We start from the raw sequence: 13,398 nt of genomic DNA on the forward strand, positions 1-13,398 counted from the left end.
CTTGACTCAGGTGTGTGAAAGACTCGGACCTACTGGATTTGGACCCTCTGAGGTTGCTGCTGTTGCCCGGTGGTGGCAGCAGGTTAGCATTAGCCGACACCTGTAGCGACGCTAACCAAGAGTAATAAACAAATGTGAGAAAAGGATGTAAACAGGTTGTTTTGATGCCGGCTGAGGTCACATGTGGAGGATCTGCTGCCCCCCCCCCCCTCCCCCCATCACTTCTGTGAATACTGCGAACGTAATTATTATTTACATTATTCAGTATGACAAACATCATAATACTCCAGCTGTTTAGCCTTAGCCTTAGCCGCAGCCCCCCCCCGGCCATTAACCTCACAACTGAACCGGGAAACATCGGCACGGCTGGAGGAGTAACCAAAAGTACCTGGAGAGAGGAGGAGGTACGGCCCTCCTCGGAGCCCCGGGGATCCCATTTCCTGCCTCCTTCCCCTCCGTGCCCCCCTGCCTGGTCGCCTCCCCAGGCCCAATCACAGCCTCCTGAATTATTCAGCGTGTTCATCAGTTGTAATCTGATTATTCACCGGCTTCTGAAATATGAATAATGAAGGAGCAGAGGGGCTCCATTTCCATATTTTCCTTCTGTCTCAGTTAGCTAACAGGCGGGTGCGAAGACATCCAAGACTCTTTGTCCACCCAGAAATAACGTCCACTGTTTGAGCAACTCCTCCGTCCACATTCCCTTTTTTTTTTTAATTCAATTTTACATCAGCAACATCACAACAGGCCGTCGTCTGTGCTCATTATATCGCAGCTACGTCGGGCCTGAAGTTTCGTGAGTGGAGCTTAATAAAGTCCATAAAACATTAAAAACACATTACAAATAAGGAAATCTCTTGAAATCAGTCAGCGTGATGTCACAGCTGAGGTCAGAGGTCATTCCTTCAGCATTTTTTGCCAAGAATAAGTTTTAAATTTTACGTCACTCTATTACCGCTCTTCTGTCCATCGCCATGGCAACACGACCGCCGTTTCCTGAGTTGGTCTGAGTCCTCTTATAATAATTCAGTGTTTCAGTGGTCAGGGTGCAGCTTCTTGTGTGTTTTCCCAACATTTAAAGGAAACTTTGCCTCTTTTTTTTTGTAGCTTTAACATTCAACATTAGAAACTGAGGGCGAGATCATGTGGAGAGGTCGTGGTTTGTTGTTAGCTTAGCTCAGAAACCCACGCAGGGAAGCAGCATCTGATGCTGTCAAGGTGCTACGCCTCCAGCTCAATCTGGAGACATGGCCTTCCTGTCGCTCTGCTCGTCCAGCGCGACTCCAGGAGGAGCCCAGTGTTGGTCAGGGGTCAGGGGTCACAGGGTCAGCTCTGGAGCCAGGACATGGTGCTAAGGCTCAGCTTTAGTGGGTGAGAGGGGGGCTCACGATGGAGAGACAGAAACAGCCACAGTTCCCAGGCAAACACAATTTTGGCACTTCCATTAGCGTTATCTGTGTGTGTGTGTGTGTGTGTGTGCGTGTGTGTGTGTGTGTGTGTGTTCAAGTGTGAAGTTCCCTATAAACACAACACAAATTTGAAGGGATTTCATTATCAGTGCCTTAGCAAGACACACACACACACACACACACACACACACACACACACACACACACACACACACACACAGAGTAAGTAATGCAGCGTCTTTGATCTGTCAGGGCGTGAGTACTTCGCTGCCCACGAGGATAAAATGGAACGAATCATAGGATTACAGAGGCCTGGGGGACACTACATGGTGTGTGTTTGTGTATAGGGTTAAGGGTGTGTGTGTGTGTGTGTGTGTGTGTGTGTGTGTGTGTTTGGGGGGGTCATGCTTCTGTGTCCGGCATCCTCATGACTTCCTCTTCATCAAAGAAATTAAGAAGAAAGAGCAAAAGTTTTGCCGCTAGAACCCGACAGAGAACCGAGGGGGGTCGAGATGTGGCGTCGTGATAAAAGGCGAGGTTGGCGATAAGAGAGGAGGGCGGGGCACTTCCTGTTCGGACCCCTCGCCACGATAATGATGAGTAAACAACCAGCAGCCAATCGGTTAGCATAACGCTGGATCTGTCACCTGTGTGTGTGTGTGTGTGCGTGAGTGTGTGTGTGTGTGGGTGTGTATGTGTGTGTGTCTGGGTGTGTGTCTGGGTGTGGGTGAGATCTCGTCACATGAGAGCAGCCGAGCTCGTCAAAACGGTTCTGAGTGCTCAGAAACGAGGCTCCGACAGGCAGATGTTCTGATTGGAAATCTGGTTTTGAAATGAAAATATGTGTTGGAGGGCAGCGATGCAAAGCGCCTCTATCTGTCTCTCTCTAATCCCCGAGCGCGCCGCGGCGCTGCTAACCGCTCACTGTCTCTTTATTAATAAAGTTTCATTTTGAACTTTTCTTCTCACCCTGGAGAAGCTGAAGGTTTCTTAAAAAGGGGCAGAAACTGGAATTCTGACAACAGCTCTAATTTGGGACTGAGAGCAAACGTTTAATTTACAGTTAAAGACGTTTAATGAGCTTAAAGCCAACGAGGTCGAAATATCCCCACTATTCCGTCTTCTATACTGTTTATCGAATGCTTATCAAAGATGCTAACACTCGTTAGCGCCTCCTGTCAAAACTCGTGGGACCGATAACAGAAGGCAGAATTCTGTGACGCCCCCAACGCTCGGCCCCAACGTGTCTCTACCGGCTGTAGCACGAAACCGTGGCAGAGCGTCGTGCACGTGGGCCCCACACAGACCAGCGCGGCTGTGGTTAGCAACTAGCTTAACCCGCTATTCATCCAGAACTCGTTGAATTCTGCTGAATAAACGTAACCCTTTAGGTGTTTGTGATGCGGAGCAGAGCCTGAGGTGAACAACGATAAAACCTCCTCTGGATCCTCACGCCGTTTTCCCTAAACAAATAAGCGTCAGTCTCATTAAGGAGCACTTTCCTCTGAGCTTTAATCCAAGACCGGGGTCAGAGGTCACGCCCACTCTGGCCCGTCTTCTATTTAATCGGCTTCCTCCGTGAGAGAGTAAACCTGCATTGTGGAGCCTGAAAGAGGTGCATAAAGAGCGCCATTAATACGTTTCACAGCGCTTGGAAGCAGCGCAGCAGCCGGGCGGCGCAGCCTCTCAGACGGGGTTTAAGTGCGGCGGTGGCAGCAGGTCGCTCGCTGGCAGCTGCGTTTGCTTTTCAGAAGCCGCTCAAAGGTTTTCGCCAAAAGAAAATACAGAAATAAACTCAAGTGAAGCAGGAGCAGCGTCACAAAAGCCCCATCCTTCAGACATTCAAGGACATGAGAAGAAATCTGAAGGTTCCTGTCGCCTCCACACACACACACACACACACACACACACACTCACACACACACACACACACACACACACACTCACACTCACACACACACACACACACACACACTCACACACACACACACACACACACACACACACACTCACACACACACACACACACTCACACTCACACACACACACACACACTCACACACACACACACACACACACACACTCACACACACACACACACACACACACACACACTCACACACACACACAGATTCGGGCAGTCTTAAGAACTGTCTTTGCCTTGCTAGCGGCTGTAGCGTTAGCAGTGAGCGTGATAAACGTCGCCTCTCGTCTTCAGTGATTAAAGGCTCTGGGACGTTGAGCGGGTTTCTGCATCCACGTTGCCACGGCGACCGTGGGGGGGGGGGGGGGGGTTGTCCATGGTTGCTGCTTGATCGCACTGACCTCCTGACTTCAGGCTGAACGTCGCGTCCTCGGCAGCGTCTCGGGGTGCGATGGGGGACCCAGCCGGTCGGACCTGACTCGGGGTCCGGTCCAGTCCCGGCTCCAGGGGCAGCGAAGGCTGGGTCGCGCAGGAGGACGGAATGTTTGGACAGTCTCCCGGTTTCACCCCGTGTCACAATTGAACTCGGGGCCCCGGAGGCTCGGAGTGTTGACATTCACGGCCAGTTGTTTCAGATGTTTAGTCAGAGCGAAGCGACGGAGCAGCTTAATTTGGACCAGGATGAGCAGCTGCGTGCAGCAGGAATACAGAGCAGAGCATTCATTAGGCTCCGTCAGTTCGCTACAGGGCATGTTTAGCCTCACCAAACCGACCCTGCCTCGTCTGTCGCCGATGCTCAGCTTCTGTTATTGCAGCCGCGGGGATTTTAATTAAATCAAGGGCTCTTCACACCATTGTGATGCATAAACAAGCAGCCCGGAATGAGACGGTTAACCAGGAGGACACTTTTGTCCTCCTCAGATGAAGCTGCGGAGCACTGACGCAGCTGACGGATCACCGAACGCAGCGCGGCGACGCCTCCAGCTCAATCTGGAGACAATTACACGCCCGGAGAAGAGGTTGTGTCCTTTCATCTTTTCTCTTCTGTTTCCTGCGATGCTGCTGCTGCTGATGATGATGATGATGATGATGATGATGGTGCTGATGATGATGAGGGGGAGGAGGAGGAGGATGGAGATGATTGGCTGGGAGGCTGCGCTCTTCGCTGGTCGCTGGATTATGAAGCGAGCCAACAGGAAGTGGACGAGCTCACGGCTAAACTGCTTCTGTTAGCAGTGATAACAGCTAATACTGATAACAGCGTTCCGCTGCCAACTCTTTCATACTGGAAAAGCATCATTCCAGTCCCAGTTCTCCCAGTCGGGTCACCAGGACGGTTCAGAGGGAAACAGACAAAGGTCTTTATTAAGGGCTCTAACAACCATATCGGTTTTTGACCCTGAAAGACCTCACGAGGACCGCTTTGATTTTCTCCTGAGGTCTTTGATCTTTTCACAGGAACTCTTCTCATCACATCCTGGAGATCGTCCAAGTTTGGGTCTGAATGAAACGTGGATGCAGATAAAAACACAGCTCAATTAAACATTTCATGGAAACGTTGCTATTCTGCAGCCCTGCAGAGAGCGCAGGTCGCGACCTTTGCTCGGGGACCCCCCCCCCCCCCCCCAGGTGTGACGTGGCACCGCGCACCTCAACTCACGATGTTTAAAACTCCAACACTCGAGGTGTGCGTGAAGGTCCCGCTGCTATAAATACCCCTGTCTCCGTTCTTGAGTGGAATTAAAGCGCGACGGCTTGATCGTGACAAACACGTGTTTCGTAGTTCACCCAGCATCTCGTGGAAGAATGGGGCGTCGATAGGAGTGTGTGTGTGTGTGTGTGTGCGTGCGTGCGTGTGTGTGTGTGTTTGAAGCCCGGAGATCAATGCAGCGTTTGATCTGCATGTATCTGAGGGAAGTGAGCTTCCAGAGGGCTTCCAGAGCTACCAGCCCAGGGGGAGGCTCAGTGTAACGGGCAACAACTCGCGCTGCTACACTGAAAACCCTTTGCAACACACACACACACACACACACACACACACACGCACACACACACACGCAGAGTGTTTCATCTGCTCTGCTGTTTCATCTCTCCTGCACACACTCAGCCTCACATGCTAGCAGCCATAGCAGCGAGTCCATCATCCAGGAACAAAGACTCTGAAAAGAATCTGGCGTCTCTTCCGCTCACTTTTAATACGACTGTAGCTGGATGACGCCGACAGCTCCCCGTTCATCTCCCGAGGAAGATTGTAGTAAAATGCTTTGATTTGATCGGAAATGCTCCGCAAAGTGTTCGAAAACTTCAAACACTTGGACATTAGGAGCCCTGCTGAAGGTCTGAACCCAGGTTGACCGAGGGTTTAGAAGGTTCTGATGCGGTTCCATGAGAACGTTTCATCCGTTTGAATCTCCAGTTGTTTTTAACAAATGGCAGAATGTGAATTTCAATGACATCAAAGCCTTTAGAAAGAGTGTTGTCACATCAGTCGGGTGTTGCTGGCTGGTTTTTACTGTCCTGTGGGGACCGCTTGTTCAGGGCAGAATGGAAAGATGACTGGGAACATGCTGATGGTGGAACACACACACACACACACACACACACACACCTGCAGTCACTCACCATTTGTGCTGCTTGTATCCCGCGTGCTCGTTGAACCCCCCCCCCCCCCCCCCCCCCCCCCCAGCGCCGCTCACAGTTTCCCGCCTCAGACTCGGCGTCCCACAGTACGGACGGGTCCAGATGGCGCTGTCACGGCTGTCACTGAACCGCATCTCCCAGAATGCACCTGACAGCTGAAACATGTGTGGCCAGTCAGCGCGGCGCCGCTACAGGGTCTAATTATTGGCGGCGGCGGCGGCGGCGTGCAGGGGCCGACACCTCGCCGCCACCTTACAAGGTGGCCGGCCGGGCGACAAATCAACCGTGTGGTTAACACGTGACAGCCGGGACACGTCGAACGCGCTGGCTCGGTCGGGGACGTCGGTCTGGGTCGAAGCGACTGTCGACCGCGTTTGTTCAGAAGTTTGTAAAAGTTCTGGTTTTGCTGAAGGTTCCTCCTCTCCTAATAGCAGCTGCTGGCGCGCCGCCGTCAAGGGAACAATTATTTTTAAGTGTTCCACTGCTGGAAGAACAAATTCCAAAACTGTTCCAGAACCCGAGAACAATAGTTTCTAACTGCTCCACCACGGAGGGAAGGCTGGTCGTGAGCTGTTCGGCCACAAAGGGAACGGGTCCAGTACCGTGGGAACAATTATCCCAATTATTTCACAACTGCTTCCCCGTACATGAAGTGATTTTTAGAGCTGTTCTGCCCTCAAAGGAACCACGTTTTGATTCCCTAATTCAAAAGCTCACAACCTTTTGAATTAAATGGAGCTGCACTGGGAAATAAACACAATTATCTCCCCACAAAACGCTCAAGAAGGAGACCAAAGTTCCCTAAAGAGCTCCTCGTTCCCTTACGGTGTCCTGTTCAATTAACGGAGGGCGAGATGTGATCAAGAAATGGGTACAAAGTATTGATTTTACGCGCCGACTCCGCTGGACTGGCTGAGATCCGTTTTTCGGAGGTGAAGAACGTCCCCGGACGTCCCGCAGGACGACGCCCCCTTTCAGTCAAGGTCTTCCTGTCTGAGCTCGCTGTCGCCGCCGGCTGGACGCCATCCTTGTGGTTGTGGCCCCCTCCTCCGCCACTTGGGAGCGGCTCGCTCGCACCCTCGCGGCGTGTGGACGGAGGCGGCGTCATCGTTGGCAGCAGCGGCGAGGGGCCGATCCATCTCAATAGCGATGCCTATGCTAATTGTGTATAAGAGATGCAGAACAGTTGCTTCAGGGCTGATGTTTGGGAAACTGTTATTGATCTAATTACTCATTTACATAGTTTCTCCTTTGGCATTTTTCTCCCTCTCTGGTTTCTCTCTTGTTTCGGAGAAAATCTCACAAATGGAAGAACATCAAGCTGGTCTCTGCTGTACCTGAGAACACCAACGGAGTGGGCGGGGCCCTATACAAACCCCGCCTTTCTCTGGCAAACTCCTCCTCAGAAATCTGTGCCCGGCAGCTTAAATCAACAAATTGTAGAGAGTGAAATCGTCTGGCATTAGATCGATACATGAAACACAGGTATTGATCCTGTTTCTGAGCTAAAGTTTGACTAGTTGGCTTTTAAACAACAGATCCTGAATCAGCTGCTTCAGTTTTCTTCTTCTCTCTTTGCTTCTTTTCTCTGCCGCTCTGGGGGGTGAAGCTGAAATGTGGCGTCCCTCAAGGCTCCGTTCTTGTCCTCCATCTGTTCTCTCTGCACTAGCTGCCTTCTGGTCACATCACTGAAATAAAATAGCATTATTGTTTTTCTGGTTTTGGGCTACGAGGAGAACAAATATCGGTGAGCAAACAGCTGCTTATAGATCTGCGTAGATGTATGTTGGATGTTTCTTATATAATCTTATTCAGTAGAAATATAAACGTCATTTGTTCGGTCAAACTGCTCAAAACTCAGATTTTAACAGGGATATTTTAAGGTCAAATGGCTCTGGAATTCACCTGAGCACCAACCTGGTCCAAGTCTTCGCCGAGTCATCGTGTCCAGAGACTTAAGTGGATCCTGATCTTGTGTTTTGTGCGTGTGGACCCGCATCTTTAATGTCAGGCAGCTCCATGGACGCCTTTACCTTCGATTCTATCGAGTCGCTACTCCAAAACTTTTCACAGTTCCCATTTTAAACCTTGTTTTTCCCCCGTACTGTCGTCTTTACCCGGTGTCTCCTCGTCGCCATGGCGCTCTGCGGCGCCGCTAACAGTCCCGCCTGTACACTTGTATAATTCCAGCGCTGACAGACGCCTGTGGGTGATTTGTCACACAGGTAATTACAGGTGAAGCTGTCACATCTGCAGCTTCGCTGCAGTGGCGCTTTAACGCGCTGGCTGCATGTAAACCCGACTTATTATTTGTTTACCGCCTCTTAAGTGCGCATTGATCACACGAATGTGACCTGCGTGGCAGAACAGCTCACCTCAGCAGAAGGAGGGGGGGGGGGGCTCCGTTTTGGGGAGACAAACACCCCATCATTAACCTCTCTCCACATTAATAGCAGGATAATTAGTCCCTCGCCCTTGATCCATAATGTTCAGTAAAGAAAAGTGATGCTAATTTAGATCTAATTAGTTGGTTCTGCAACGCCATTACGCCGCTCCGATAACGGCGAGGCGCCGGCGTCGGGACGGACGCCGTCTGTCTGATAGGGACACACGGACGACAGAGCGGCTCGGTGGCTCTGCAGCGGTGGTAGAGGAGAGAAGAGGAACGTTTGGTGAGTTCATGGAAAAGTGCCTCCAACAACAACATGCTGCAGCTTTATGAGCAAAGTTCTTTAAAGGCCTCGGGTTTGTTCACCAGCACCACGTCTATGGGAGCTTCCCAATCTTTCCCCTCTTTAGAAGGCAAAACTTTCCCGGTTCTTCCTCTGTGGTCTCGGTTCCCTCACTGATGGGGAACCGTTGTGCTGGCAGATGGTGTAAATGAGACCCTGGTGTCATGGCAACAGACTGACACTCGTTTGGAACTCAGATGTGACAGTAAGAGACAGACGAGATGGAAATTACCACCTAAATCTGGGATCCTCGGAGTAATCAGGGGCCTTGTTGGGATGGCTTTGTCAGCCGGAACTAAGGGATTCTGAAACGTGTACTTTACCTCCTGTTTAGGTAATGATTATTTCAGCTACGCTACCTGATCACATGATCGCGTCACCTTTGTCTGTGACAGCAGCTCGTGTCTGACAGTGTGGAGGAAAACAGCAACACACACGTTAAAATGCTGAGTTCTTGGCTTGGCCTCATTTCAGCACTCCGGTAATTATGCGTTACAGCCGTGGTCGTTTTCTGCCCGTCAGTGTGAACATGTAACTCGATAGAGACGCGTATCACTCCAAATAAATACAGTTTGCATTTCGCTGCCCCTCAATGACCTCTTTTTAGTCGTATTAGTTTTGTGTCCACACGTGTTTTTGCCTCGTTACGCGGCCCTCCAGTGATTATCCCCACCTGTGTCTCGTTTTAGGCCCCACCCCCTCACCTGTTTGTCTAATTAGCCCCTCCCCTGTGTGTATTTAAGCCCGTGTGCTTCCTTTGGTTCTGGGTGTGGTGGTTTTGTGCTGCGCTCAGGTCACCATTGAGGGTCCCTTGGCCCAGGTTTGGGTTTTACTGCTTCTGTGGGAACATTGGTGACTAATCATCTGCTCTCAGTCTGATGTTTGCGAAAACCCTCCTCAGGTAAATAAAGCTAACGACCTCCAGATGGGAAATGAAGCCGTCCTCCATCTGACGTTCCCTCGCTGGAGTGAAGGTTCCCCCCCGGCGTAACGATGCGCCCACAGATGAGGAGACGGCGTCTCTTCCTTTCATGAGGCTGCCGCTATTTTAAAAACTCGTCTCTAATAGAGACTTTTTGACATTCCTGGAAACAAACAGTTCTTAACACGGCGAACCGAAGCCGCAGCACCTGCGAGCGGCGGCTCGCCTTTGTAGCGTGCGTGCTAATGATGAAGTCCAGCATTGATCTAAATCAATACTTCCCGGGCTAATGATGAGAGCCTGACACACAGACCGGCGTGATTAAACACCCCGGTCTATCGAACGCAGAATCAAAGCCCCGTGATGCGGCGGAACAAACGGCGGATCTGCTCTGGTTAGCGTAGCACTCCAGCGTGTCTTTCACTGAGTGAACGCGACTGAATGTGTTTTCTCCTTTTCGGAGGCCATTAACAGGCAGATAGTGACCAGGGGGGATGTTGGGGGGTCACATGACAACACTTTAAAGAGCGATGGCTTATCTAATGGCCCACAGGAAGAAGGAGCCATTAGCAAATTAGCAAGTCCATCCTCGTCAGGGCTATTAGCCTGAGCCTTTGTTTGTCTGCCTGTAAAAAGTTACTGAGGAAAACAAGATGACAACTACTGTGAACTCTGGGAAATAATAACGAGGCTGCTCTTTATTTCCTCCTGATGGATTCATCTACCACACACTGGCATTTTGTTAATCCTTAAAGACGCTGTGAAATGAACAGTTTAACTCCGCTAGCTGGAGGATTCCGGAAAACAAAAACTACATTCATGCGTCTAAGAGGCACCGAACGTAAAAATGTCCCAGCTGAATGTGTCAAAGTTTAAAAATAAATGTGGACTGTAAACATGCTGTAAGTTTTAAATGTAAAGTTTCACCTCACGCAGCCCTGCCCCCCCCCCCCCCCAATTAATAATTCCTAATTAATTAACGTAGAACCAAAGCGTAACAGTTTCGATAGAAGTCGACAGAACACCAGATCCACCGATCCCAGAGTCCATTGTGGGCGGGGCCATTGGCTGTTTAGCTAGTTTTACTGGAGCTGTTCAATATTAATTTAACTTTGACCCTTTTAGTTAACTGTGAGAAAACTAGTTGTACTTCACTCGAGCCCTCGTCTGTTTCCTTCATCCGTCCGACTTTAGTCCGGACGTGTTTTTAGTTTTTTTTTTGTTACTGGTTCTAGTTTTTCCAGGAAAAGAATAAATACAGAGAACAAAATGTCACACTGGCAAGAAACGAGAAACCAAACAGTGGAGACGCTCAGCTAAAGGAGATCAAAGTGACGACTTTTACTGTGATGTTTTTGTTTGGTTCTGAGTTGTTCAAATATTAGCGTATTGGCTAACTGTGGAGGATGGCTTCCTGACCACTCGTGGGGTATTTCTTTTTAAAAAACTGCTCCAATGAAACAACTAATGTTCCTGAACCAACAGATCTGAGCACAGGAACCGGAGCAGCAGGACACGACGATGCCGCTAACAGGCTGGTTAGCGACTTGTCGTGTTTCCTGTTGGTCCGTTGTCATCACCGAAGGGACGTTCTGGACCGGATGCTGCCTTCAGGCCTCACAGAGTGATGTGGAAGTTTAATTCACGGGAAACTTTTTGATGCCATCTTAGTTTACGAGCATTTTGCTAATCCTAACTGCTGATGCTAACCCTAATCCTCTCTGAGAGGATTTGTCTTAACTAAGGTTGCTGGGTCAGTTCTGATGTCCTGACAGTTACCAATGAGCTTTGGAGGTGGGGGGGAGTTCCTCATCCATCAAAGCCGTCAGCTGTTGATTCGTTTCCCGATTCGAAGAAATGGTCCAAAAGAAAAAGGCCCGTGACATTTGCTGCTTCCTCGCTTTGTCCGTCTCACCAGGGTTTTTTATTTGAAGTCGATCTGGTCTGGAGTCAAACTGGCAGAGAGAATCACACACACCAGCGTCACCCCGACCATCAAAAAGCAGAAAATTCAGCCGCCACATGGCGCCACTTTGAGGGCGGGTGGCAGCCAGATCTGAAGTCACGCCAGCCCATTAATGAACGGGGACCATCAGCAGATCCAAGACGGCACTAATCACACGCTGAAGCCGGCCCAGACCAGGAAACAGAACATTTTCTACCAAATTTAAAAATTAGTGCTGTGGAAGCAGAAAAGAGCAACTGAACTAAAGGAGACGCTCGATTCAAGCTAACGAGCTAAAGAGCTGGTCAGGTCTGGATCATGTCTAAAATAAGAACGGAGACAAGAGTGGAGAAAAAGAGTTAATGTGGCAAACATCATCAATGTTTTATATAATGAGACTAAAAAGACACGACAGAGGAAAAAATACACAATTTTAAAAACCCGTAATTAGTCTATGAAAACGTTAGCACTGGCCTCCGTCCGCCGGCTGCAAAGATGAAAGAAAAATACACGAAAAACAAGCAACTGATGATGTGAAAGCAGAAAAAGAAAGGAAGTGGGAAAAGGACCCGTCTGCTAATCTGGACGCTGTGAATCCAGAATCAGGAGCGCCCTGAAGTCCCGAGCTGATCCGAGTTCACGTGAGTCAAACGCGGACATTTGCTCAGTTTAGTCATCGTTTTCAAAATCGGCCCGTTTTTAGAAAAAAACTCAGATTTCCAGGGTCAGCTGTCGACCTTCTGGGAAGATGAGGAAGCAGACGGGAGGTTTAAATGGAACATGGCAGCTGGGGCGGCCGTCCCCAGCTGTGGGGGGTCAGGGGTCAGCACAGTCTGCAGGTCCTTGTCTCCCCGAGCTTCTCCCACCAGCTGACGTTGACAGCGGCGCCGCGGCGACGTGCCGTCTCCTACTCCCCCCTGCCCCCCCCCCCCACCGCCAGCTCTCTCGCTGTCACTCTCCTCCGTAGCTACAAGTTTAATGTCGGTACGAGAGTTGTGCATTTACAGCGCTTGGCAGCATGTCACCACGCTGGGCAGCCTGTTATTACCCAGCTCCCCCAGCTCCACCATTTGGTTGGAGTAAACACCCCCCCTCAGCGCGCTCCACTCGCTGTTAGCGCAGCTCAGTTTGTTGACACAGAAACAATCGCTGGTGTTGCTACACTGTAAAAAATGTTACAGTTGAAAGAAGCGTTTAGTTACCCTGAAAGCCTCACTGATGACAGGACAGATGCTAGTGCTAGCTGCTCTCCCAGAAATCAGTAGAAATTAAAGGAACAAGAAGATAAAACAACGCAGAAAAGCACCAATTAATGCGGCACCGTTGGTCATGTGACAGGAAATCAAGAAATCAATAGATTGAGAGTTTAGGTTAAAAGGTTTGAAAGGCGTTTCTAAACATCTAAAACACGACTGGGCCGAGGACGGAACCCTGAGGAACCCCCAAAGGTCTGACAACGCACCGGCGGGTAGATTTAATCCAGAGGATCCCGAACCTCCGTGTGCCCGAGTCTGTCCGCGGGTTTTGGGAACGTTCGGAGAAACGGAGACGTTGCTGCTGCGACTGCGATACTGTCGCCGTCAGGGCTTCAGACCATGTGACCCCCACGGCTCGACAGGCTCGACTGTAAATATTTAGTCAGTAAATTACTGTTATTTAAAAAATACTGGTTATTGCATAAATTAGGCAATCAATTTAGATGCATTTGGTATTCATGCGCTGCTGCCTCAGCCTGTTACCGTGTGACTTATTACTCAGGGGTGTGTGTGTGTGTGTGTGTGTGTGTGTGTGTGTGTGTGTGTGTGCGTGTGTGCGTGTGTTTGTTG

At 50.0% G+C, this 13,398-nt stretch overlaps 1 long non-coding RNA gene across 1 annotated transcript; it reads left to right on the forward strand.

Annotated features, from left to right (window-relative positions):
• Nucleotides 1-9,477: 9,477 nt before the first annotated feature.
• On the forward strand, nucleotides 9,478-10,529 carry LOC115252350 (uncharacterized). The gene is made up of 2 exons (XR_003890783.1): nucleotides 9,478-9,525; nucleotides 9,607-10,529. It is a non-coding gene; the product is annotated as an uncharacterized lncRNA (long non-coding RNA).
• Nucleotides 10,530-13,398: the final 2,869 nt, after the last annotated feature.

This window comes from Takifugu rubripes, chromosome 14, assembly GCF_901000725.2.
Source record: "Takifugu rubripes chromosome 14, fTakRub1.2, whole genome shotgun sequence".
Taxonomy (NCBI): Eukaryota; Metazoa; Chordata; class Actinopteri; order Tetraodontiformes; family Tetraodontidae; genus Takifugu; species Takifugu rubripes.